General features: G+C 42.9%; 1 pseudogene; it reads right to left on the bottom strand.

Moving 5' to 3' along the window:
• Positions 1-1120: 1120 nt before the first annotated feature.
• On the bottom strand, positions 1121-25483 carry LOC125516769 (annotated as a pseudogene).
• Between the last annotated feature and the right edge of the window lie 1030 nt (positions 25484-26513).

Here is a 26513-nt window from a genome sequence, read left to right as displayed (position 1 = left end):
CACTCACAAAAAAAGACCTAATCAACGTTTAGATTGATCCCTTATCTATTTGTGTATGTATATGTTCCAAGAGTAACAGTTATCCAGGTGACAGTGAGGCCGATGTTCCTTTTGTCTTTTTTCGAAGTGCCAGTGGGAGTTCGGAAAAGACTCGACTTCTATCGATCCTGTTTTTTCTGACAAAGTGATGAGTTGAAGAGAAAGTATAGATTAGCTAGATAGGACATTATTTGTCGACCAAAGGACCAGGGGGGGTCTTGGTATCAAAAATCTTGAGGTAAAGAACAAATGTCTCCTCAGCAAATGGTTGTATAAGCTTTCTCGAGAGACCGAGGCCACTTGGACTCAGATTGTGCGTAATAAGTACCTTCAGTCCAAGACCTTATCCCAGGTGACAGTGAGGCCGATGGATTCGCCTTTCTGGAAAGGCCCGATGAGAGTTAAATCGCTCTTCTTTAACCAGACCAAGGTGGTTATCGGTAACGGTACTTCTACAAGATTCTGGGAGGATACCTGGCTAGGGGATACGCCATTGGCGGTACAGTATCCTACTATCTATAGCATTGTTCAACGGAGAGATGCGACCGTTGAGACGGTATGTCCGTCCACGCCTTTACATATTAGCTTCAGGAGAGCTTTAGCCGGTAACCATTGGGAAGCTTGGCTCCATCTTGTGAGAAGACTGATGAAGATTCAACTTTCTCAACGTCCAGACCAGTTGTGTTGGAAGCTTACTAGAAATGGAGAATTTACGGTCAAATCGATGTACTTGAATGTTATTAATTCTAGTTCTATTCCTACGTCGAAACATGTTTGGCATGTCAAACTTCCCTTGAGTGTTAAAGTGTTCATGTGGTTTGTGCATAAACAAGTCATTTTAACTAAGGATAATTTGATTAAACGCAACTGGATTGGGTCCAGTCGGTGTAGCTTTTGTGATAGAGATGAAACAATCAAGCACCTCTTTCTCGATTGTCCTATGGCAAAAATTCTTTGGCAATCAGTGAACATAGCCTTTAATATTACTCCTCCACATAATATTAACACTTTATTTGAAACGTGGTTGGATGGGATTAAGCCCCAAATAGGGAGACACATTCGTGTAGGAGTATGTGCATTATTATGGGCTATCTGGAACTGCAGAAATGATTTAGTCTTTAACAGAATATCAAATACTCATTTTTTGCAGGTTATATTCCGAGCCACTGCGTTGATCCGTATGTGGTCATTACTCACTCCGACGGAGGCTAGGGAGCGTTTGTTACTGGATCTATCCGATGGAAGATGGTAGCACGGGATATTTTCAGCCGGTTTGGACGGCGGTCATGTAATAGGATAGGCAATTAGTTTTCCTGTCTTTCTCTTGCCGGCCGGCTGTGGCTTTTGTTTTTGCTCCTTAGCTCTCTCTGAGCAGCTTTATTTGAGACTTTTAGACTTGTGTTAAACCTATTTGCTTGTTTAATAAATGTGGTGGTATGCATCTCTCCGATGCAGAGGCCGAAGATGCCTCCTTTAAAAAAAAGAGTAACATTTATCCTTAGTTGGCCAGAGTACCTTTATTAGTTTCTTCGCTATGTTTCTTCTAGCAAATTACTCAGTTATTGAAAATCTCTAACACGTGGAGTAGGCCAAAATGTTGTACTCTCTTTAATCTATATCTAGATACATACATTTGAGCGACAAGTAATATGCATCGGATCAAATATTTATATTCTTATTCGTGAGCAAACAAACACGTTGCCTGCTGTTTCACTTACTGGGAGTCAAAGCACATGGATGGATGGAACCCCAGACCCTCCCTGCCGATGTACTCCTATTGCTCATGTATTTGTAACAGATGGAGGCCAAAATCACAGTTTTAACATTATGGTCAAAATTCCGCATCATTTGACCCCGCTTTGAAAGTTTGCCTGGATCCGACCAAAAAAATTCTGCCTCACAGGCTGGCGGTAGGGATAATGAGCTACCACCTGGGCCTCCGGAGGTAAGACCAACTCCACCATGCCGACTCATTTTGTCCAATTTTGTAAATTTGGTTCCGTAAGAGCAAAACCCATGCTCAACACGCGAACGCAAATGCAAATTATGTCCGTCTCACGTGTTCATCCGGATGCATTTCTGACACAAATTTGTGCCCATTTTACGTTCACACAAACATGAGACGGATTGGCCGCGCATCTGCTAGGTATCTACCTCATGCCCATGTGTCGACCACCCAACCACCACCCACCGGTCGTTTTAAGTCCACGCATGCGAGGGACTCCGCACGTCAGCCACCCAACCTACACATGCATGTCCTTCTAATGCCACGCGTGCGGCAGAGGGGGGCCGCCCAGTCTACTTCCTCTCATCTTCTTCCCCTTGCGTCCCAGCCGCCCGACACCCAGCCCTAGCAGCCGCCTACATTGGGGTTCGGGAAGCGCGGCAAGCATGATTACGAGGCCGGCGGCCAACTACACCATGGCGTCGTCAGGTGTAAACCACGGCTAACCTTCGCCTCCATGTGTCGGTCCATTGTTGTCGGTACTTCTGGGAGCATGGTGTTCCGGTGCCGCGGCCCGACGTGAACCGGCCACACCAATGGCATCTCATCCTCGATAGGGTTCCGGTGCAGGCGGTGCCTAACACAGACCACGCGTGGCTGGCGGAGATCCGCCGCCGCCGTGCTCAACTCTAGGCCAACCTCCGCCGCAACCTAGCATACGTCGTGGACTCGCCGAACTAGGATATGTGGTTGGCCACCAAGCATGACCAACGCTATTGGTCAAACTTCGAGGGTGCGCCCTATGAAGGAAATATGCCCTAGAGGCAATAATAAAGTTATTATTTATTTCCTTATTTCATGATAAATGTTTATTATTCATGCTCGAATTGTATTAACCAGAAACATAATACATGTGTGAATACATAGACAAACATAGTGTCACTAGTATGCCTCTACTTGATTAGCTCGTTGATCAAAGATGGTTATGTTTCCTAACCATAGACATTAGTTGTCATTTGATAAACGGGATCGCATCATTAGTAGAATGATGTGATTGATTTGACCCATTCCGTTAGCTTAGCACTTGATCGTTTTAGTTTACTGCTATTGCTTTCTTCATGACTTATACATGTTCCTATGACTATGAGATTATGCAACTCCCGATTACCGAAGGAACACTTTGTGTTCTACCAAACGTCACACCGTAACTGGGTGATTATAAAGGTGCTCTACAGGTGTCTCCGATGGTACTTGTTGAGTTGGCATAGATCAAGATTAGGATTTGTCACTCCGATTGTCGAAGAGGTATCTTCGGGTCCTCTCGGTAATGCACATCACTATAAGCCTTACAAGCAATGTGACTAATGAGTTAGTTGCGGGATGTTGCATTACGAAACGAGTAAAGAGACTTTTCAGTAACAAGATTGAACTAGGTATTGAGATACCGGCGATCGAATCTCGGGCAAGTAACATACCGATGACAAAAGGAACAACGTATGTTGTTATGCGGTTTGGCCGATAAAGATCTTCGTAGAATATGTAGGAACGAATATGAGCATCTAGGTTCCGCTATTGGTTATTGACTGGAGACATGTCTTGGTCATGTCTACATAGTTCTCGAACCAGTAGGGTCCGCACGCTTAAAGTTCTGTGACGATCGGTATTATGAGTTTTTGTGTTTTGATGTACCGAAGGTAGTTCGGAGTCCCGGATATGATCACGGACATGACGAGGAGTCTCGAAATGGTCGAGACGTAAAGATCGATATATTGGATGACTATGTTCAGACCCCGGAAGTGTTTCAGGAGGTTTTGGACATTTACCGGAGTACCATGGGGTTACCGGATCCCCCTGGGGAGTATATTGGGCCTAATGGGCCTTAGTGGGAGAAGAGGAGGGGCGGCCAAGGGCAGCCGCGTGCCCCCTCCCCATCTAGTCCGAATTGGACAAGGAGGGGGGGCGGCGCCCCCTTTCCTTCTCTTCCTCTCTCCCTTCCTTCTCCTCTCCTACTCCAACTAGGAAAAGAGGGAGTCCCATTGGTGCAGAACCGGGCAATAGCACCGGTTCGTAAGGCCCTTTAGTCCCGGTTCGGTAAGCGGCACTAAAGTGTGGGCACTAAAGCCCCCCCCCCCTTTAGTACCGGTTCAGCACGAACCGGTGCCAAAGGGCAACCACGTGGCATGAGCCAACTCCGGGGGCAGGGAGCCCTTTAGTACCGGTTGGTGACACCAACCGGTATTAAAAGGTTGGGGGGTTTTGGGTTTATGATTTCTTTTTCATTTAATTTTATGTTTTTTATTTAATTCTTTTTCGTTTGCTAGTATTTTACGATGCTACATATTGTACCCGTTATGCATATATATAAATAGAATTTCTAGTAGAACCGATCATATATATATATCATCGAATGTCTCACAACCACCATTAATTCACACATATATACACACATGTATATATCTATACAATTAGGTAGCTATATACAATTTCTCCTAATTGGTACCTTCGGAGCCAGTGGCATTAGCCTAATTGGTGCCTTCGGAGCACGATGACAATTGGAAGTGGTTCATGGGGGCGGTAGCGGATAAAAGTATTCTCCTTTGGGATCTATGACCTGGTCGAGCAAAAATCCCGCTATTTCCTCTTGAATTGCTTCTATGCGGTCCTCTGCTAGGAGCTGCTCCCGCACCTCTTTAAACTGTTAAGAAGGAGATCAATATGCATGTGTATTAGTTGTGTGACTAGATATCGATAATGGTGTAAAAATTGTGAATAGTGTTTTGACAAACGTACCCACTCCTGTCTTTGAGATCTGCTCCTTTCGGACGCCATCATGCGAATGTTCTCGCAAATGCAGTATGCACACAGATTATTCCCCGGCGCCTGCTTCAGGGCCTTTACGAGAATGGAATTTGATCAGATAATAATTAATCAAGCATGATAATTAAAGAGATGGCAGCTAGCTAGCTAGTACTACTTAATTACTTACCTTGGGTCGATACAATTTCAGATTTCGTTTCAATTTCCTGGAGTGACGCTGATGAACTTTGCCCAAGCCCTACCCGCCGACAAAGAAAATGAATAAATGGGTTATTAAATAGTTGTTATCAGGAAATGACGAACTAATTAAATAGGCCGAGATATAGTTAATAATGATTGAAATTACCTGTTGACTATCCCCTTCACGATGGTGTAGTCACTTGCTTTCTTAAGTAGTGAGTCTAGTACTTCAACTGTTCCTTCATCAACTTTAATGATTAACAAGATCCAGTGAAATCTGCATGCACACACGTTTGCATGTCTTAATTAAGCGGGCATATGTAAGCAAAAACATGTAGCTAGCTAGTAGGCAAAAACAGAATTTGTAGTACAAGACAGTGTGACTCACTCGAAGTTGTAAGGAAGTAGTATATCTTCATTGTATTTGAGGCGCTTGAAGAACTCTAGCATGATTTCCTCTACACTTTTTTCGTAATATGGATCTAATTTCCATGTGTCACTAGTGCAGAACCGGGCAATAGCACCGGTTCGTAAGGGCCTTTAGTGCCGGTTCAGTAACCGGCACTAAATTGTGGGCACTAAAGGCCCCCCCCCTTTAGTACCGGTTCAGCACGAACCCGTGCTAAAGAGCAACCACGTGGCACGAGCCAGCTCCGTGGGCGCGTAGGACATTAGTACCGGTTGGTAACACCAACCGGTACTAAATGTTTGGGTGTGTTTTGGTTTTATTTTTTATTTTTACTTTAATTTTGTGTTTTCAATTTAATTTAGTGATTGTTTTATATTATAATGAGTTGTTAAATCATTAGGTGAATGTACCGCAGATTAGTTTGGCTGGTTGGTGGATCCTAGCTAAGTCATCAAGTATATGTCATATCCATATTATATATACTTGATCACCTACTCAAGTGATCGAGGTAATATGGATATGGCATATACTTGATCACTTAGCTAGAATCCATCCAGTTGAAACTAATATGCAGTTTCTTTCATAAATGATATAATAACTCATCATCATCATATTAATATAAAAACTCTTGCATCATATATATCATCACCAATGGTTTTCATAGCAAAGATATCATCGAGTTCAACATGGTAATGATATTATAAGCGTTCATAACACCACAAAAGCAAATCACTCTTTGAGATTAAGTTCAGGACGAAGAACACGGACATGAGAGGACAAGTACTAAGAGCATGAACTAGCTAATTAATCACTCCTGCTGCTCTCTCTCAGGTAAAATAGCATAGAACATGTATAGCTTTGCTGATTCATCATATTGGAGCATGCAGATGAACCTGTCTCCTAATCGTGGGTTGCGCTTCTCATTGCTGCCCCCTAGTACTTCTCTGTGATCGTTCACAATTTTGCTCCAGTCTTTTACTATTAAGCATTCTCGCTATTAGAAATCCTGAATGCACTAAAGTGCATTGTAGGATATCTTGGCCGTAAGCTAACAATATTCATGGTACCTTTAGTCTCGATCCAATCAGGCACAAGATTCATCGGGAGTCCCTGTTGAAGAACATCGTATAGTAACATACTTAGCAATGAAGTTTAGCTTAAAAAATAATGTATGCAAAAGATGCACTGAGGAGAAATAGTAGAAATCTTACCATCTTTCCTAAATATATGTGACCGTAGTTCAGTACGAACACTATTGGTCGCACGTTTTGAGTACTAACATTTCTAAGTGCAGGAAAGAAATTTGTCTTGACAGCATCAAGATCCTCAAGCCATGAAACATAATGACTTGTCTCCTCGCAGTTTAGTTCAGCCCCGGGACAGTGGACGGTCCTGTCTACCAAGCGCCGGACATGTTTGCTTGATTGGAAGTAAGCTGTCAATATAAATTGAGATCTATTAATTATTCAACTGGTTCAAATAATCTCATATCGAAAACATAAATATGGTTGAGAAACTCACATAATGGTAGAACTGGAGGCATCTGCACATCAACCCAGATGTCTCTATTACCTTCAATATCATCTTTCGGACGAATATCAAAGGTGATAACCATAGCAGGCTCAAATGCATAAGCCTTGCATAGTGCTTGCCAAGTTTTGCATTCAAAATAGGTGTATGTGTCTGCATTGTATAATTTGACGTTGAAGGTATAACCATGCTCGGTCTTCAAGTAAACTCTTTTTACCTCCATAGTTTCGTTAGGACTGAAACCTATCTTATCCAAAACAAAAATTCTTGCATGGCAGGGGATACGCTAGTAGAATAGTGAAAAATTAAAATTAAAAGCTGAAGCAAATGAAGCATAAGTCATGCTTAATTACGAAAAAAGACTTGTCGTTGTGACTTATTGTATCCACTTCGAAGTTCTCATCCAGCTTGATGCTGAAGCGTCTATCATCAACTAGAAAATTTCTGCTGCACAGGCCGCGCTGGTCTTCGTAGTATTCGCACATAATGAAATCGTGTTCGTCGTCAGACGACATTCCTATGTTCATAGGTGAAACATTAAACACTTATTAGTTCTATTAATTCAACTAATTCTGTTAATTCAACTAGTTCAACTAATTAATTGAACTAATTCAACTAAGCACTTACGAAAAATATACATAATTAATTGAACTAATTCAACTAACTAGTTCAACTAATTAATTCAACTAATTCAAGTAAACTAGTTCTATTAATTTTCTTACTAAAAATAAGGTAGCTAGTTCTATATAATAAAATGTTAATTAGATAATGAAATCTCATATAACTAAATTAAATATATATCTAACATATAATTTATATCTAATTCATCTAACATTAGACATTAATATCTAACATATGTTCATATATAGGTGAAACGTTAAACACTTACTAGTTCTATTAATTCAACTAAATAAACTAGTTCTATTAATTCAACTAAGAATTTACTAAAAATAAACTAGTTGTATTAATTTCTTACTAAAATAAAGTAGGTAGTTCTATATAGTAATATTTTAATTAGATCATCAAATCTCATATACCTAAATTTTCTTACTAAAAATAAACTTGTTCTATTAATTTTCATACTAAAAATAAACTAGTTATATTAATTCAACTACTTTAAATCTCATATATATACCTAATTAATATCTAGCTAATTTATCTAAAATTGACATTAATATTTAACATCTTTTCCATATAATTCATCTAGCTAACATTAACATTCTAACATTATTATCTACGTAATTTATCTAACATTAATCTAAACAACAAAAAATAGAAAATAAGTAAAAACAATGTGTGTGTATGTGTGTGTGTGTGTGTTCGTGTGTGTGTGTGTGTACGAGCAGGGCGGCGCGCGGTGTACGGGCGGCGGCGGGCGAGGCGGGGGCGACGGCGGTGACGGCGACGACGGGTGGCGGGGGCGACGGCGGTGACGGCGACGACGGCGGGTGGCGGGGGCGACGACGGTGACGGCGACTACGGGCGGCGGGTGAGGGCGGCGGGGGCGGCGAGGCCGGCGCGCGATGGGCGACGGGCGCGGCGAAGAATTTGGATCGAGAAGAAGTGGGTCGATGAAACTGAATTTTTCGTAAGTGTCATATATATAGGAGGGGCCTTTAGTACCGGTTGGAGCCACCAACCGATACTAAAGGCCAATTTTCGCGAGGCCAAGGGGCGGGAAACGGCCCCTTTAGTACCGGTTCGTGCCACGAACCGGTACTAAAGACCCAATCATTAGTACCGGTTGGAGCCACCAACTGGTACTAATGATTGTGCGCTGCCACCGGCGGTGCACAATGTTTAGTCCCACCTCGCCGAGCGAAGGGCAGCCGCACTGGTTTTTAAACCCAGCCGCGACTGCTCCTTCGAACTTCTCTATATAGCAGGCTTCTGGGCCTAACTAGGGCGCGCTGCCCTGTGAGTCTGCTGGCCCTTCTAGGCCTGCATTTGCACAACCTAGGTCTGGCAGGCCCACTGGGCAGCGCCCCAACAATTTTTTTATATAGTTTTTTATTTTCTGCATTATTTATTTTTTTCTATTTATTTTTGAGTAATTTTTTATATAGTTTTTTTTCTTTTCTGCATTATTTATTTTCTTCTATTTATTTTTGAGTAATTTTTTTATATAGTTTTTTTTCTTTTCTGCATTATTTATTTTCATTTATTGCAAGTTTCAACATTTTCATAATTCATTTTGTAGTGATTTTCAATTTCACGGTCATTTAGCTCTCTAAACAATTAGGTAATGACTGAAAAACAACAAATGATGTCAGAACATGTTGAAAATGGATGACGTCGCTTTGAATGCTGCATACTAAACACAAAAAAGTCCGGAGTTCAAATAAGTTTAAAAAACATTGAAGTGCCCGTGTAACAGATGAGTTCTCATCCGAAACCCTGATACTCCGAAAGAGTTTGTCCAGTTTGTACACGAAGTGCGTCCAGTTTTTGCCGTGACCCTCTCTACTCTTTCGCACATGCTATGCGGGTGAAATGATGATACCATGCCAAGTTTCAACATTTTCAGAGTTCATTTTGTAGTGATTTTCAATTTCACGGTCATTTAGCTCTCTAAACAATTAGGTAAATGACTGAAAAACAACAAATGATGTCAGAACATGTTGGAAATTGATGACGTCGCTTTGAATGCTGCATTCTGAACGCAAAAGAAGTCTGGAGTTCAAATAAGTTTAAAAAACATTGAAGTGCCCGTGTAACAGATGAGTTCTCGTCCGAAACACTGATACTCCGAAAGAGTTAGTCTAGTTTGTACACGAAGTGCGTTCAATTTTTGCCGTGACCCTCTCTACTCTTTCGCACATGCTATGCGGGTGAAATGATAATACCATGCCAAGTTTCAACATTTTTAGAGTTCATTTTGTAGTGATTTTCAATCTCACGATCATTTAGCTCTCTAAACAATTAGGTAAATGACTGAAAAACAACAAATGATGTCAGAACATGTTGGAAATTGATAACGTCGCTTTGAGTGCTGCATTCTGAACGCAAAAGAAGTCCGGAGTTCAAATAAGTTTAAAAAACATTGAAGTGCCCGTGTAACAGATGAGTTCTCGTCCGAAACCCTGATATTCCGAAAGAGTTTGTCCAGTTTATACACGAAGTGCGTGCAGTTTTTGCCGCGACCCTCTACTCTTTCGCACATGCTATGCGGGTGAAATGATAATACCATGCCAAGTTTCAACATTTTCATAATTCATTTTGTAGTGATTTTCAATTTCTAAGTCATTTAGCTCTCTAAACAATTAGGTAAATGATTGAAAAACAACAAATGATGTCAGAACATGTTGAAAATTGATGATGTCGCTTTGAATGCAGCATACTGAACACAAAAAAAGTCCGGAGTACAAATAAGTTTGAAAAACATCGAAGTGCCCGTGTAACCGATGAGTTCTTGTCCGAAACCCTGATACTCCGAAAGAGTTTGTCCAGTTTGTACACGAAGTGCGTCCAGTTTTTGCCGTGACCCTCTCTACTCTTTCGCAAATGCTATGCGGGTGAAATGATGATACCATTCCAAGTTTCAACATTTTTAGAGTTCATTTTGTAGTGATTTTCAATCTCACGGTCATTTAGCAATCTAAACAATTAGGTAAATGACTGAAAAACAACAAATGATGTCAGAACATGTTGGAAATTGATAAGGTCGCTTTGAATGCTGCATACTGAATGCAAAAGAAGTCCGGAGTTCAAATAATTTTAAAAAACATTGAAGTGCTCTTGTAACAGATGAGTTCTCGTCTGAAACCCTGATACTCCGAAAAAGTTTGTCCAGTTTGAACACGAAGTGCGTCCAGTTTTTGCCGTAACCCTCTCTACTCCTTCGCACATGCTATGCGGGTGAAATGATGATACCATGCCAAGTTTCAACATTTTCAGAGTTCATTTTGTAGTGATTTTCAATTTCACGGTCATTTAGCTCTCTAAACAATTAGGTAAATGACTGAAAAACAACAAATGTTGTCAGAACATGTTGGAAATTGATGACGTCGCTTTGAATGCTGCATACTGAACACAAAAGAAGTCCGGAGTTCAAATAAGTTTAAAAAACATTGAAGTGCCCGTGTAATAGATGAGTTCTCGTCGAAAACCCTGATACTCCAAAAGAGTTTGTCCAGTTTGTACACGAAGTGTGTCCAGTTTTTTCCGTTACCCTCTCTACTCTTTCGCACATGCTATGTGGGTGAAATGATGATACCATGCCAAGTTTCAACATTTTCAGAGTTCATCTTGTAGTGATTTTCAATCTCACGGTCATTTAGCTCTCTAAACAATTTGGTAAATGACTGAAAAACAACAAATGATGTTAGAACATGTTGGAAATTGATGACGTCGCTTTGAATGCTGCATACTGAACACAACAGAAGTCTGGAGTTCAAATAAGTTTAAAAAACATTTAAGTGCCCGTGTAACAGATGAGTTCTCGTCTGAAACCCTGATACTCCGAAAGAGTTTGTCCAGTTTGTACACGAAGTGTGTCCAGTTTTTCCTGTGACCCTCTCTACTCTTTCGGACATGCTATGCGGGTGAAATGATGATTCCATGCCAAGTTTCAACCTTTTCAGAGTTCATTTTGTAGTGATTTTCAATTTCATGGTCATTTAGCTCTCTAAACAATTAGGTAAATGACTGAAAAACAACAAATGATGTCAGAACATGTTGGAAATTGATGACGTCGCTTTGAATGCTGCATACTGAACACAAAAGAAGTCCGGAGTTCAAATAAGTTTAAAAAACATTGAAGTGCCCGTGTAACAGATGAGTTCTCGTCTGAAACCCTGATACTCCGAAAGAGTTTGTCCAGTTTGTAGACGAAGTGCGTCCAGTTTTTGCTGTGACCCTCCCTACTCTATCGCACATGCTATGCGGGTGAAATGATGATACCGTGCCAAGTTTCAACATTTTCAGAGTTCATTTTGTAGTGATTTTCAATTTCACGGTCATTTAGCTCTCTAAACAATTAGGTAAATGACTGAAAAACAACAAATGATGTCAGAACATGTTGGAAATTGATGACGTCGCTTTAAATGCTGCATACTGAATACAAAATAAGTCTGGAGTTCAAATAAGTTCAAAAAACATTGAAGTGCCCGTGTAACAGATGAGTTCTCGTTTGAAACCCTGATACTCCGAAAGAGTTTGTCCAGTTTGTACACGAAGTGCGTCCAGTTTTTGCTGTGACCCTCTCTACTCTTTCGCACATGCTATGCGGGTGAAATGATGATACCATGCCAAGTTTCAACATTTTCAGAGTTCATCTTGTAGTGATTTTCAATCTCACGGTCATTTAGCTCTCTAAACAATTAGGTAAATGACTGAAAAACAACAAATGATGTCAGAACATGTTGGAAATTGAGATGACATCGCTTTGAATGCTGCATACTGAACACAAAAGAAGTCCGGAGTTCAAATAAGTTTAAAAAACATTGAAGTGCCGTGTAACAGATGAGTTCTCGTCCGAAACCCTGATACTCCGAAAGAGTTTGTCCAGTTTGTAACGAAGTGCGTCCAGTTTTTGCCGTGACCCTCTCTACTCTTTCGCACATGCTATGCGGGTGAAATGATGATAACCATGCCAAGTTTCAACATTTTCAGAGTTCATTTTGTAGTGATTTTCAATTTCACGGTCATTTAGCTCTCTAAACAATTAGGTAATGACTGAAAAACAACAAATGATGTCAGAACATGTTGAAAATTGATGACGTCGCTTTGAATGCTGCATACTGAACGCAAAAGAAGTCCGGAGTTCAAATAAGTTTAAAAAACATTGAATTGCCCGTGTAACAGATGAGTTCTCGTCCGAAACCCTGATACTCCGAAAGAGTTTGTCCAGTTTGTACATGAAGTGCGTCCAGTTTTTACTGTGACCCTCCCTACTCTTTCACACATGCTATGCGGGTGAAATGATGATACCATGCCAAGTTTAAACATTTTCAGAGTTCATTTTGTAGTGATTTTCAATTTCACGGTCATTTAGCTCTCTAAACAATTAGGTGAATGACTGAAAAACAACAAATGATGTCAGAACATGTTGGAAATTGATGACGTCGCTTTGAATGCTGCATACTGAACACAAAAGAAGTCCGTAGTTCAAATAAGTTTAAAAAACATTGAAGTGCCCGTGTAACAGATGAGTTCTCGTCTGAAACACTGATACTCCGAAAGAGTTTGTCCAGTTTGTACACGAAGTGCGTCCAGTTTTTGCCGTCTCTACTCTTTCGCACATGCTATGCGGGTGAAATGATGATACCATGCCAAGTTTCCACATTTTCAGAGTTCATTTTGTAGTGATTTTCAATCTCACGGTCATTTAGCTCTCTAAACAATTAGGTAAATGACTAAAAAACAACAACTGATGTCAGAACATGTTGGAAATTGATGACGTCGCTTTGAGTGATGCATACTGAACACAAAAGAAGTCCGGAGTTCAAATAAGTTTAAAAAACATTGAAGTGCCCGTGTAACAGATGAGTTCTCGTCTGAAACGCTGATACTCCGAAAGAGTTTGTCCAGTTTATACACGAAGTGCGTCCAGTTTTTGCCGTGACCCTCTCTACTCTTTCGCACATGCTATGCGGGTGAAATGATGATACCATGCCAAGTTTCAACATTTTCATAATTCATTTTGTAGTGATTTTCAATTTCACAGTCATTTAGCTCTCTAAACAATTAGGTAAATGACTGAAAAAACAACAAATGATGTGAGAACATGTTGAAAATTGATGACGTCGTTTTGAATGTTGCATACTGAACACTAAAAAAGTCCAGAGTTCAAATAAGTTTAAAAAACATTGAAGTGCCCGTGTAACAGATGAGTTCTCGTCCGAAACCCTGATACTCCGAAAGAGTTTGTCCAGTTTGTACACGAAGTGCGTCCAGTTTTTGCCATGACCCTCTCTACTCTTTCACACATGCTATGCGGGTGAAATGATGATACCATGCTAAATTTCAACATTTTCATATTTCATTTTGTAGTGATTTTCAATTTCACGGTCATTTAGCTCTCTAAACAATTAGGTAAATGACTGAAAAACAACAAATGAAGTCAGAACATGTTGGAAATTGATGACGTCACTTTGAATGGTGCATACGGACCACAAGAAGTCTGGAGTTCAGATAAGTTATTAAAAAATAAAAAAGAGGTGCAATGCTGGTTAATTTGCTTCAAGCCTTTCGGAATAGTGTAGACTGCACTGCATATAGCTAAGTGCAATCTATGCTATTCCAAAAGGCTTGAAGCTAATCAACGTGCAGGTGAGCATTGCACCTCTTCGTCATTGTCTCTGCACTCACGGCTTATAAACCGCTCATACTGCCTCTCTCTTGGCGAGGTGGGACTAAAAATCAGCTTACTAAGAAACTCTAGTACCAGTTCATGCCATGAACCGGTACTAAAGGTCTTAATGGTATTTGGGTCAATGAACCCAATGCTATAGCGTCCACCTTTTTTGCATTTCATAAATCTTCATCCTGCATAATACCATAAAAAAGAATATAGTGAGGATAATTACAGGTAATGATTGATCAAAATGATCACTACAGCTAGCTTGAGACTTAAATTACAGAAAGAAATCACTTACAGACAATAGCAACTGACGATAGATTTGTCGAGTGCGTCTTGATTGAATAACTGAAATAGTTCTGAATACTCAAGGGACACAGCTTTCTCATGGTAGTAATGATCCTTCTTGACATTCACCATGAGGGACTCTCAATTGGAAATCTTGGTAATGTCCATGTACCATTGATGCAATTCATACATTCTCGTTGGGAGCTTCTTGACCTCATCTGGCTCGACCAAAGGTTGGCCCCGGACATATTTCCGTTTTATTTCCTCCTCTCTAATCAGAGGCATGGGCTCGATATCGAGGAGTTGTCCAACAGTGATCATGAGCCTTTTATCCCGCTCAATATGCTCCTCTGTTATTACCACATCGCCCAGCCCAGGAACGTAAACGGTTTGCCCACAATAATATTGGGCGCGCGTACTCTCATGTGCTGTTGGCACAACAAGCGGGGGGGATTGATTGCGCCGCCTATTCTCCCAGCTGGGGAACGGTTTTACCGCTCCTTTTGCCAGCTGATTTGCTCGAGCTCGAGCTCGCCTCTTTCTGTAGACATGATCGATTTAACTTCCTGAGGTGGCGCTCATAGTCTGTGTCAACAGGCTTGGGAGCTGGTGCTCTAGCCATACGAATGAAGTGGTCAATCTTTTCCCCAGGCACTTTCTCCCTTGGCGGCAGTGGCGGTTGATACGTCTCCGTCGTATCTATTTTTCCAAACACTTTTGCCCTTGTTTTGGACTCTAACTTGTATGATTTGAATGAAACTAACCCGGACTGACGCTGTTTTCAGCAGAATTGCCTTGATGTTGTTTTATGTGCAGAAAACAAATATTCTCGGAATGACCTGAAACTCCACGGAACATCTTAGAAAAAATAATAAAAACCCTCGCCAAAGATGAAGACCAGGGGGCCCACACCCTTCTCACGAGGGTGGGGGGCGCCCCCCCTAGGGCGCGCCCCTACCTCGTGGGCCCCCTGGATGCCCTCCGACGCCAACTCCAACTCTATATATTTGCTTTCGGAGAGAAAAAAACAGAGAGAAGAAATCATCGCGTTTTATGATACGGAGCCGCCGCCAAGCCCTAAAACCTCTCGGGAGGGCTGATCTGGAGTCCGTTCGGGGCTCCGGAGAGGGGGATTCGTCGTCGTCGTCATCATCAACCATCCTCCATCACCAATTTCATGATGCTCACCGCCGTGCGTGAGTAATTCCATCGTAGGCTTGCTGGACGGTGATGGGTTGGATGAGATTTATCATGTAATCGAGTTAGTTTTGTTAGGGTTTGATCCCTAGTATCCACTATGTTCTGAGATTGATGTTGTTATGACTTTGCTATGATTAATGCTTGTCACTAGGGCCCGAGTGCCATGATTTCAGATCTGAACCTATTATGTTTCCATGAATATATGTGAGTTCTTGATCCTATCTTGCAAGTCTATAGTCACCTACTATGTGTTATGATCCGGCAACCCCGAAGTGACAATAATCGGGACCACTCCCGGTGATGACCATAGTTTGAGGATTTCATGTATTCACTATGTGCTAATGCTCTGTTCCAGTTCTCTATTAAAAGGAGGCCTTAATATCCCTTAGTTTCCAATAGGACCCCACTGCCACGGGAGGGTAGGACAAAAGATGTCATGCAAGTTCTTTTCCATAAGCACGTATGACTATATACGGAATACATGCCTACATTACATTGATGAATTGGAGCTAGTTCTGTGTCACCCTATGTTATGACTGTTACATGATGAACCGCATCCGGCATAATTATCCATCACTGATCCGGTGCCTACGAGTTTTCCATATACTGGTTCTCGCTTATTTACTTTCCCGCTGCTACTGTTACAATCACTACAAAATACCAAAAACATTACTTTTGCTATCTTTACTTTTGTTGCCGCTACCATCACTATCATATTACTTTGCTACTAAACACTTTGCTGCAGATACCAAGTTTCCAGGTGTGGTTGAATTGACAACTCAGCTGCTAATACTTGAGAATATTCTTTGGCTCCCCTTGTGTCGAATCAATAAATTTGGGTTGAATACTCTACCCTCGAAAGCTGTTGCGATCCCCTATACTTGTGGGTTATCACAGACAAATTTCTGGCACCGTTGCTGGGGAGCATAGCTCTATTCTTTGAGTCACTTGGGATTTATATCTGCTTATCACTATGAAGAACTTGAGAGATCCAAAAACCAAGATCTATCCCTCAACTACAAGGGGAGGTAAGGAACTACCATCTAGCTCTGCACTTGATTCAACTTCTGTTATGAGTAAGTTTGCGACAACTACACCTGCTTCTGCTATTCGTTCTGATATGTCGCATGTTATTGATGATGCCACTTATGCTATGCATGATACTTATGATGAAAATGCTTCTATGTCTGATACTACTGTGCCCCTTAGTGAATTTCTTGATGGACAAATTGCTAGGGCTAGAGAAAAAGAAATTATTGAATCTGAATACGATGATGATAGTGATGATGAAAATATGACTGTTATTCCTGAGTATTATCTTTTTGATATGGAATCTTCTGCCGCTATTTTAGCTTGCAAGGATAGATATGAGCTTAAGAGGTTATTAGTCAAATGGAACAAAGAATCACTTAGAGATAAGATGAAACCTGACCCTGCTTTTGCTACTTCACCTATTTGTGTTCCTGATAAGGATTATGAATTCTCTGTTGATCCTGATATAATTACTTTGGTTGAATATGATCCGTTTTATGGCTATGAATCTGAAACTGTTGTGGCACATCTTACTAAGTTAAATGATATAGCTGCCCTGTTTACTAATGATGAGAGATCGCGTTACTTTTATATACTCAAAATATTTCCGTTCTCATTAAAGGGTGATGCTAAGATATGGTTTAATTCTCTTGATCCTGGTTGTGTGCGTAGTCCCCAGGATATGATTTATTACTTCTCTGCTAAATATTTCCCTGCTCATAAGAAACAAGCTGCTTTGAGGGAAATATACAACTTCGTGTAAATTAAAGAAGAGAGTCTTCCATAAGCTTGGGGGAGGCTTCTCAAGTTACTTAATGCTTTGCCTGATCATCCTCTTAAGAAACCTGAAATACTTGATATTTTTTAATTTACATGAATTTCTGAATACGATGATGATACTTGTGGGTTATCAGCGGTTTTAGTGCAAAATGGGCTTCCACCTCGGCCTTCGATATGGTTGCGTTTTCCTCCTCGGACTTGTCGTAAGGCCTCTGTGGAACAGGCACGAGGCTGCTTGGACCATATTGAAATTGCTTGCCTCTGCCTGTACCTCCAGTACTACCTCGACTTGTACCGCTACGCACCATAGCTGAGGCAGCTCTCTTCCATGATTGCTGAGGCGGCGAAGACGGCTGACGTGGCTGAGTTGAGGAGGAGGAGTGGCCTGAAGCTGTGCCGGACTTGGAGGAGGAGTGGCCTGACGCTTTGCCGGACTTGGAGGAGGAGGAGTGGCCTGAAGCTGTGCCGGACGGGGGAAGCCTACGCGTGGTGGACTTGGAGAAGCGGGAGTCTGCTGACTCGGTGGCGGAATTCGACGAGGAGTCGGATGACGCGGTGTCGGTGGCCTTCGAAAGATGATGCAATCCTTTCTCCATAGGATGATACGATGGTTGGCCTCTCCCAGTGTGTGCTCCTCGTCACCTCCAGGAATGTCAAGCTCTAGCCCCGAATATTGGTCCACCACCTCATCAACCAAGACACGAGCATAGCCCGCTGGAATCGGGTTGCAATGGAAGGTTGCCTCGGGGGGATTTGTAAAAGCAACGGTGTCCGCCACCTTCATGGATATGTTCTTCATTTTGAAGTGTAGCTCGCAGTTAGTGTTCTCCATGATGTCATCCACTGGGTAGCTATCCAGCAATGCGTCGCCCGGGGCGGAACCCACGCTGCTTCTCGGCATGGATGGGACGGTGCTATCCAATGCTGGATCATCCGCTAGCTGCTGCAGTGAGACCCCCTTTGCTGGCTAAGTGAGTCGATCTGCTCCTGCTGCCGCTGGAATTTGACTGCCAAGTCCGCGTGCGCTGATTCTAGGCCTTGAAGGCGTTCATAGTCCAGCTTCCTCTGCTCCTCCTCCATCTTCCTCTTCTTCTCCTCCGCAATCTTCTTTCTCGCACGGGTTCTGTAGTCGGCGTTCCAGTCCGAAAACCCCTCATACCATGGAATAGCGCCCATGCCTCGTGTTCTTCCCGGGTGTTCAGGATTTCCCAGGGCACGCGTAAGCTCGTCGTTCTCTCTGTTGGGCTCGAACAACCCCGATCGAGCCTCTTCTATTGCAACAAGTAGCTTATCTTCGGCTCCGTCCAGACATGCCTTCTTCGAAACTTTGCCTGTCTTCGGGTCCAACTCCCCCCATGCGCATAGAACCAAGTCCTGCACCTGGGGGGCCAGCTCAATGTTTCTGGAGTGACACCTGCATCCTCCATCTCTTTCTCAGACTTATCCCACTTAGGCATTCCCACCGCATAGCCACCTGGCCCCAGCTTATGGAACTTATCCTTTTTTGCGGCATTGGCCTTGTTTATTCTCGACCGTTCCTTAGATAATTCCGAATCCTTGAATTTCACGAAATCGTCCCAATGAGCACTTTGCTTCTCTAGTGTTCCCTCGAATACTGGAGTCTTCCTTCCTCCCTTGACGTACTTGTCCCATACACGATCTGTGTGTTGAATGCAACCGCATCTTCCTAAGAGCAGCGTCCTTGACTTCTCCACATCTGCCATCTGTGAAATGATGGTAGGTGAAATGTCCATGAGCGTTTCCCAAAGCAGAAGTTTTTGTCTGTCGTCACAAAAAGTAACCTGGACGTGGCTTGCTGGCTCTCCATTCTTGTAGGAGATCGGGAGTTGTCCTTCACAAGAACTCCGCACTGACGAATGACTGTCTGCAATCTTCTTAGGCGCTAATGGTTCGCCATTAGGTGATGCCTTGATATTGTACTTTACGCCCTCCTTCAACTTTTGTTCGGGCCTCACGTCCTGTTGCCTGAAGATTTGCCCGATCCGATGGCTGAAAGAAGAAAGATCGATTCGTTAATATATATCTTCAAGTCATTTAAAACATGTGATGATCACCAGATGCCTGCTTATATAAATATACCTCGCCGGTCTTTGTTGTTTCAAGATCAACATTTTCTTCGTCATGTTCATAGTTCATGACTTCATCAATTCGGTCGTCGCGATCGAATATCATATCACCCTCCCCGGTGTTGTTTAGATATTCGGAGCCGTCATAATCTTCTTCATTCTGATCATCATCTGGCCCGCGAGGATTGCGTATGATATTGAACAGGCCTCTTCTCCCTCTCTGCCGGTATTGTCCGCCATAGGTTTTGTTTAACTAATCCAAAAGAAATATATTCAAATTACAATGCATGGATGCAATCAATTAATAAGGAAAAACTGAATCAATCATAGTACATATAAGCATCATCGAATATAATCTCGAATACGTCGTCTCGAATAATAGATATAATCTTGAATACATCGTCTCGAATAATATATATAATCTCGAATAAATCATCTCAAATATTATATATCGAATACATCACTAGCTAGCTAGCTAGCTAATAAAGATCGAATACTAGAGAGTAATCTAGGCGGTGGACAACCAAAGTGAAGGAACCATCACTGGATCATAGCTCGGGTGATCTCCCCAAAGAACCTGCCAGGTATTGGAGAACCTGACGTCCATAGCAGCCATGTAGCGATGCATGTGCTCGTCCTCCTCCCTGACACGGCGACGTACCACCTCCAGCAGGGCCGGCTCCCTCCGCACCGAAAGTGGCCCACGCGAATCGCCACCAAAGGAGATGAGGGTCGACGACGGGACCCGGGGCCGGGTTCCTCACCAAGCGTCCGCGCCCCTGAAGGTAGCACCTCCCAGTGCCAGCCCGGCGGAGCCCAGTCCCGGACATGGGTCCTCTGAAGCAGGACGTCGTCGCAACGGGTCGACGGCGAGGATGCGGGCCGGGCATCGTCGACAACAAATACTATATGCAAATGTAACACTAATTATGCTATCATTGCATATGTCAAAATTCTATATGCTATTTCATACTAATTAAGCATCTAACACTAAAAACAGAAAAAACAACTTCTATACATCCATTAAAAACAGAAAAACAACATTATATAAAAAAATCCATACTAATTATATCCATCTAACATGCATTCATACATATATACTAGTGAAAAAATAATAATCTAAAAAAATCTAAACTAATTAAACATACAAAATACGTATATACTAATTAACTTAAGGAAATGTGTGTGTGTGTGTGTGTTCATTAGCTTGTGTGTGTATGGCCTCGGGGAGGGGCGGCGCCCATGGTGGCCGCCGGGGACGAGGAGGAGAGGGGGAGAGCTCACAGCGGAGCGACGCGACGGAGCGACGGCCGGCGGCGGCGACGGCAGGGCGTGACGGGGCGACGCGGGCCGGCAGCGACGCGCCGGCGGCGACGGACGAGGGCAGCGGGGACGGGCCCGGGACGGTGACGGAGACGAGGGCGGCGACGGGGACGGGGACGGGGACGGCGACAGGGAAGGGCGGACGGGATGGGCAGATGGTAAACGGCGCGCGACGGGGGCGGGACGGGCGGCGATGGGACGGGACGGCGACGAATCGGGGCGGGTGGTGCTTCAATGGGGAAACAGAGGAAGAAAGAGTGAGAATGAATTTTTTTCGAAGTGATGTATATATAGAAGGCACCTTTAGTACCGGTTGGAGCCACCAACCTACTAAAGGCCGTTTGCCAGACCAAGGCGGAAGCGCAGCCTTTAGTACCGGGTGGCTCCAACCGGTACTAAAGACCCCCCCCCCTTTAGTACCGATTGATGCCACCCTGGTACTAAAGGGGGTGCGCTGCCAGGCGAGGGGCGCAGAAGTTTAGTCCCACCTCGCTAGCCGAAGGGCGCTCGCACCTGCTTATAAGCCCCGCCGCCGCTGCTGTCTCGAGCTCCTCTCTAAAGCAGGCCTTGTGGGCATATCTCTGCTACTCTGCCCTGTGGGGCCTATTGGGCTTGCGGGCCTGCATCCTGGCCCAACAACAGGTTGGGTTTCTAGTCGTATGCAGGCCGCTGTGGCCCGGTAGGTGGCCTTTTTTTCATTTAGTTTTTTCTTTTCTGCTTTATTTATTTTGTTTTATTTATTTTGTTTTATTTATTTTGTTTTATTTTATTTTTAGTTGTTTTTTCTGTATTTAGAGTTTCTTTGTGAATATTTTTGATAGTTTTTAGAAACTTTCAGTTAGTGCCGGTAGTTTTTAAATTTGAATAGTTTAAATTTTGAATTATTTGAAATTTGTGTGAATCACTAGTTTGTGAATAACTTAACTTTAAAAATACATTTTTCATTGATTCTTTTTTATTATGTTTAATATTAGTGTGTTTTATCATTATATTCAATTTGGTAATGCTTAGGTTATTTAAAAAATGAAATGCCTTTTTAGCTGAATAAATCAGTAAAGGCATGAAAGAATTTGTTTGCACATAAAATTTCTTCACGTTTCAAATGCCAAAACACATAACTACCCTAACTATTACAGAGATTCCCTCCTGGGTGTGAAACACAGAAGAAAGTGATGATAGTGAAGCCGATCACATCCCAGATCTTTGGGTGTGAAACTTTTTCTTCGTGTGTGTCCCTTTGCGCCGTAACCATGGAAAATCTTCATCATTTAACGGGATGCTCGGGTCAATATTCACTGTGAATGGAGCAATTTCATCAAACTTTTCATAATCTCCTGACATGTCTGTCTTGTCATCCACTCCCATGATGTTTCTCTTTGCAGAAAGAACTATGTGCCGCTTTGGCTCATCGTACGATGCATTCGCTTCCTTATCTTTTCTTTTTCTCGGCTTGGTAGACATGTCCTTCACATAGAAAACCTGTGCCACATCATTGGCTAGGACGAATGGTTCGTCTGCATACGCAAGATTGTTGAGATCCACTGTTGTCATTCCGTACTGCGGGTCTTCCGTTACCCCGCCTCGTGTCATATTGACCCATTTGCACCGAAACAAAGGGACCTTCAAACCACGTCGATAGTCAAGTTCCCATATGTCCTGTATATAAACATAATATGTTTCCTTTCCCGTCTTGGTTTCTGCATCAAAGCGGACACCACTGTTTTGGTTGGTGCTCTTCTTATCTTGGGCGATCGTGTAAAATGTATTACCATTTATCTCGTACCCTTTGAAAGTCATTATATTCGAAGATGGTACTGGGACAGCAAGTACATGTCATCTTCAATAGAGGCGTCATGCATGGTACGTGTCTGCAACCAGCTGGCGAAACTGCTGGTTTGTTCACATGTAATCCAGTCATTAGACCGCTCCGGGTGTTTGGAGCGTAGCAAATTCTTGTGTTCATCCATATACGGATCCACCAAGGCGGAATTCTGTAGAACTGTGTAGTGTGCTTCAGTGAGAGAATGTCCGTCCATACATATTATTTGTTCCCCTCCTAGCATGCCTTTTCCATCCAGTCTGCCCTTATGCCGCGATTCAGGAACACCAATCGGCTTAAGGTCAGAAATAAAGTCAATACAAAACTCAATGACCTCCTCATTTTCATGGCCCTTGGAGATGCTTCCTTCTGGCCTAGCACGGTTATGAACATATTTCTTTAAGACTCCCATGAACCTCTCGAAGGGGAACATATTGTGTAGAAATACAGGACCCAAAACGCTAATCTCTTCGCATAGGTGAACTAGGACGTGCGTCACGATGTTGAAGAAGGATGGTGGGAACACCTACTCGAAACTGACAAGACATTGCACCAAATCATTCTCTAACCTTGGTATGATTTCTGGATCGATTACCTTCTAAGAGATTGCATTGAGGAATGCACATAGCTTCACAATGGCTGATCGAACATTTTCCGGTAGAAGCCCCCTCAATGCAACAGGAAGCAGTTGTGTCATAATCACGTGGCAGACATGAGACTTTAGGTTCTGGAACTTTTTCTCTGCCATGTTTATTATTCCCTTTATATTCGACGAGAAGCCAGACGGTACCTTAATACTGAGCAGGCATTCAAAGAAGATTTCCTTCTCTTCTTTGGTAAGAGCGTAGCTTGCATGACCCTGATGTATGCCGTCTTTTCCGTGCATATGTTGCCGGTCCTCCCGTGCCTCAGGTGTATCTTTTGTCTTCCCATACACGCCCAAGAAGCCAAGCAGGGTCACACAAAGATTCTTCGTCACGTGCATCACGTCGATTGCGGAGCGGACCTCTAGGTCTTTCCAATAGGGCAGGTCCCAAAATATAGATTTCTTCTTCCACATGGGTGCGCGTCCGTCAGCGTCATTCGGAACAGGTTGTCCACCAGGACCCTTTCCAAAGACCACCTTCAAAGTGTTGACCATATCATGTACATCAGCACCTGTACGGTGGCGAGGCTTCGTCCGGTGATCCGCCTCACCTTTGAAATGCTTGCCGTTCTTTCTTACGGGATGCCCGCTCGGAAGAAATCGATGATGTCCCAGGTACACATTCTTCTTACAATTAGCCAAATATATATTGTCGGTATCATCCAAACAGTGCGTGCATGCGCGGTATCCCTTGTTTGTCTGTCCTGAAAGGTTACTGAGAGCAGGCCAATCATTGATGGTCACGAACAGCAGTGCCTTTAGGTCAAATTCTTCCCCCATGTGCTCATCCCACGCACGTACACCTGTTCCATTCCACAGTTGTAAGAGTTCTTCAACTAATGGCCTTAGGTACACATCAATGTCGTTGCCGGGTTGCTTAGGGCCTTGGATGAGCACTGGCATCATAATGAACTTTCGCTTCATGCACAACCAAGGAGGAAGGTTATACAAACATAGAGTCACAGGCCAGGTGCTATGGTTGCTGCTCTGCTCCCCAAAAGGATTAATTCCATCTGCGCTTAGACCAAACCATACGTTCCTTGCGTCATCTACAAACTCCTTCCCGTACTTTCTTTCGATTTTTCTCCACTGCGACCCGTCAGCGGGTACTCTCAACTTTCCGTCTTTCTTACGGTCTTCTCTGTGCCATCGCATCGCCTTGGCATGCTCTTTGTTTTGGAACAAACGTTTCAACCGTGGTATTATAGGAGCATACCACATCACCTTGGCAGGAATCTTCTTCCTGGGGCGCTCGCCCTCGACATCACCAGGGTCATCGCGGCTGATCTTATAGCGCAATGCACCGCATACCGAGCAAGCGTTCAAATCCTCGTACTCACCGCGGTAGAGGATGCAATCATTAGGGCATGCATGTATCTTCTGCACCTCTAACCCTAGAGGGCAGAGAGCCTTCTTTCCTTAGTACGTAGTCTCGGGCAATTCGTTGTCCTTTGGAAGCATATTCTTTATCATTACCAGCAACTTTCCAAATCCCTTGTCAGATACACCATTCTCTGCCTTCCATTGTAGCAATTCCAGTGTGGTGCCCAGCTTTTTCTTGTCACCTACGCAATTCGGGTACAACAATTTTTTGTGATCCTCTAACATGCGCTGCAACTTCTTCTTCTCCAAATCACTTGCGCAGTTTCTCTTTGCATCGGCAATGGCCTGACCTAGATCATCAATGGGCTCATCCGATGCCTCTTCTTCAGCTTCTTCCCGCATTGCCGGCTCAGCTTCTTCCCGCATTACCGGCTCAGCTTCTTCCCTCATTGTTGTATCATCGTATTCAGGGAACCCATGGCCAGGATAGCTGTCGTCGTCCTCTTCTTCTTCATTGTCTTCCATCATAACCCCTCTTTCTCCATGATTGGTCCAAACATTATAGTGGGGCATGAAACCGGACTCAAACAGGTGGACGTGAATGGTTCTTGACGTAGAGTAATTGTGACCATTCTTACAGCCAGCACATGGACAAGGCATAAAACCATCTGCCCGCTTGTTTTCCTCAGCCGCAAGCAGAAAAGTATGCACGCCATTAATGAACTCGGGAGAGCATCGGTCATCGTACATCCATTGCCGGCTCATCTTCAATACACAGCACCGAAAACACCAAATTAATACAATACATAAAGTTCATACAACACTTAAATGCAACAAACAAGTAACTCTCTAGCTAAAGAATTTAAATGCAACAACAAATGCGATCAAGATCGCAACTAAGGTAACAATTGATCCAACAGCATAATGATACCAAGCCTCACTATGAATGGCATATTTTCTAATCTTTCTAATATTCAAGCGCATTTTCTCCATCTTAATCTTGTGATCATCAACGACATCGGCAACATGCAACTCCAATTCCATCTTCTCCCCCTCAATTATTTTCAATTTTTTTTCAAATCCTCGTTTTCTCTTTCAACTAAATTTAACCTCTCAACAATAGGGTCGGTTGGAATTTCCGGTTCAACTACCTCCTACATACAAATATCTATGTTAGCTTGATGGGCATAATTTGTCATAAACACGAAATGCAACAAATAGTTTTAAAAGAGAATATACCACATCCGAATCATAACAAGGGCGAGGGCCGACGGGGACGGATATCAAAACCATGGCACTATGTATGAAAAACAACGCACGGGTAAGATAATTATACAACTAACTATATATCCAAATCACACAAACATCAATTTTTTATATAAAATTTCATGAACAAGAGGCTCACCACAAGGTGGTGTCGGCGACGGGACGGTGCGAGCGATCGACGGTGGTTACGACGGAGATTTAGAAGGCACTAAGTAAACCACACCTACATATGCAAACTAAGTGTTATTTTGACCTCAATTTGCATATAAATCAAATACTACCACATATAATTCCTCCCAAATTACTAAAACCCACAATTAATCACTATATAAACCAATGCAAGAGCTAATCTAGCAATGAGAGATGAAAGGACAAAGTTGCTAACCTTTGTGATCATTTGAATGGATGGGGGCCTGCAAATCTTGACAAATTTGGGGCAAATTTTGTGATGAACTCGAGAGGAAGAAGGGAAGAACAGAGGAGAGGGAGAGGGGAAAGGGGGAAGAACAGAGTGCTGGTGGACGAAGGG

The sequence above is a fragment of the Triticum urartu genome, chromosome 6 (assembly GCF_003073215.2).
Source record: "Triticum urartu cultivar G1812 chromosome 6, Tu2.1, whole genome shotgun sequence".
Lineage (NCBI taxonomy): Eukaryota > Viridiplantae > Streptophyta > Magnoliopsida > Poales > Poaceae > Triticum > Triticum urartu.
Note: the sequence above shows the minus strand (reverse complement) of the source record. Positions and strands in the feature narration are given on the sequence as shown.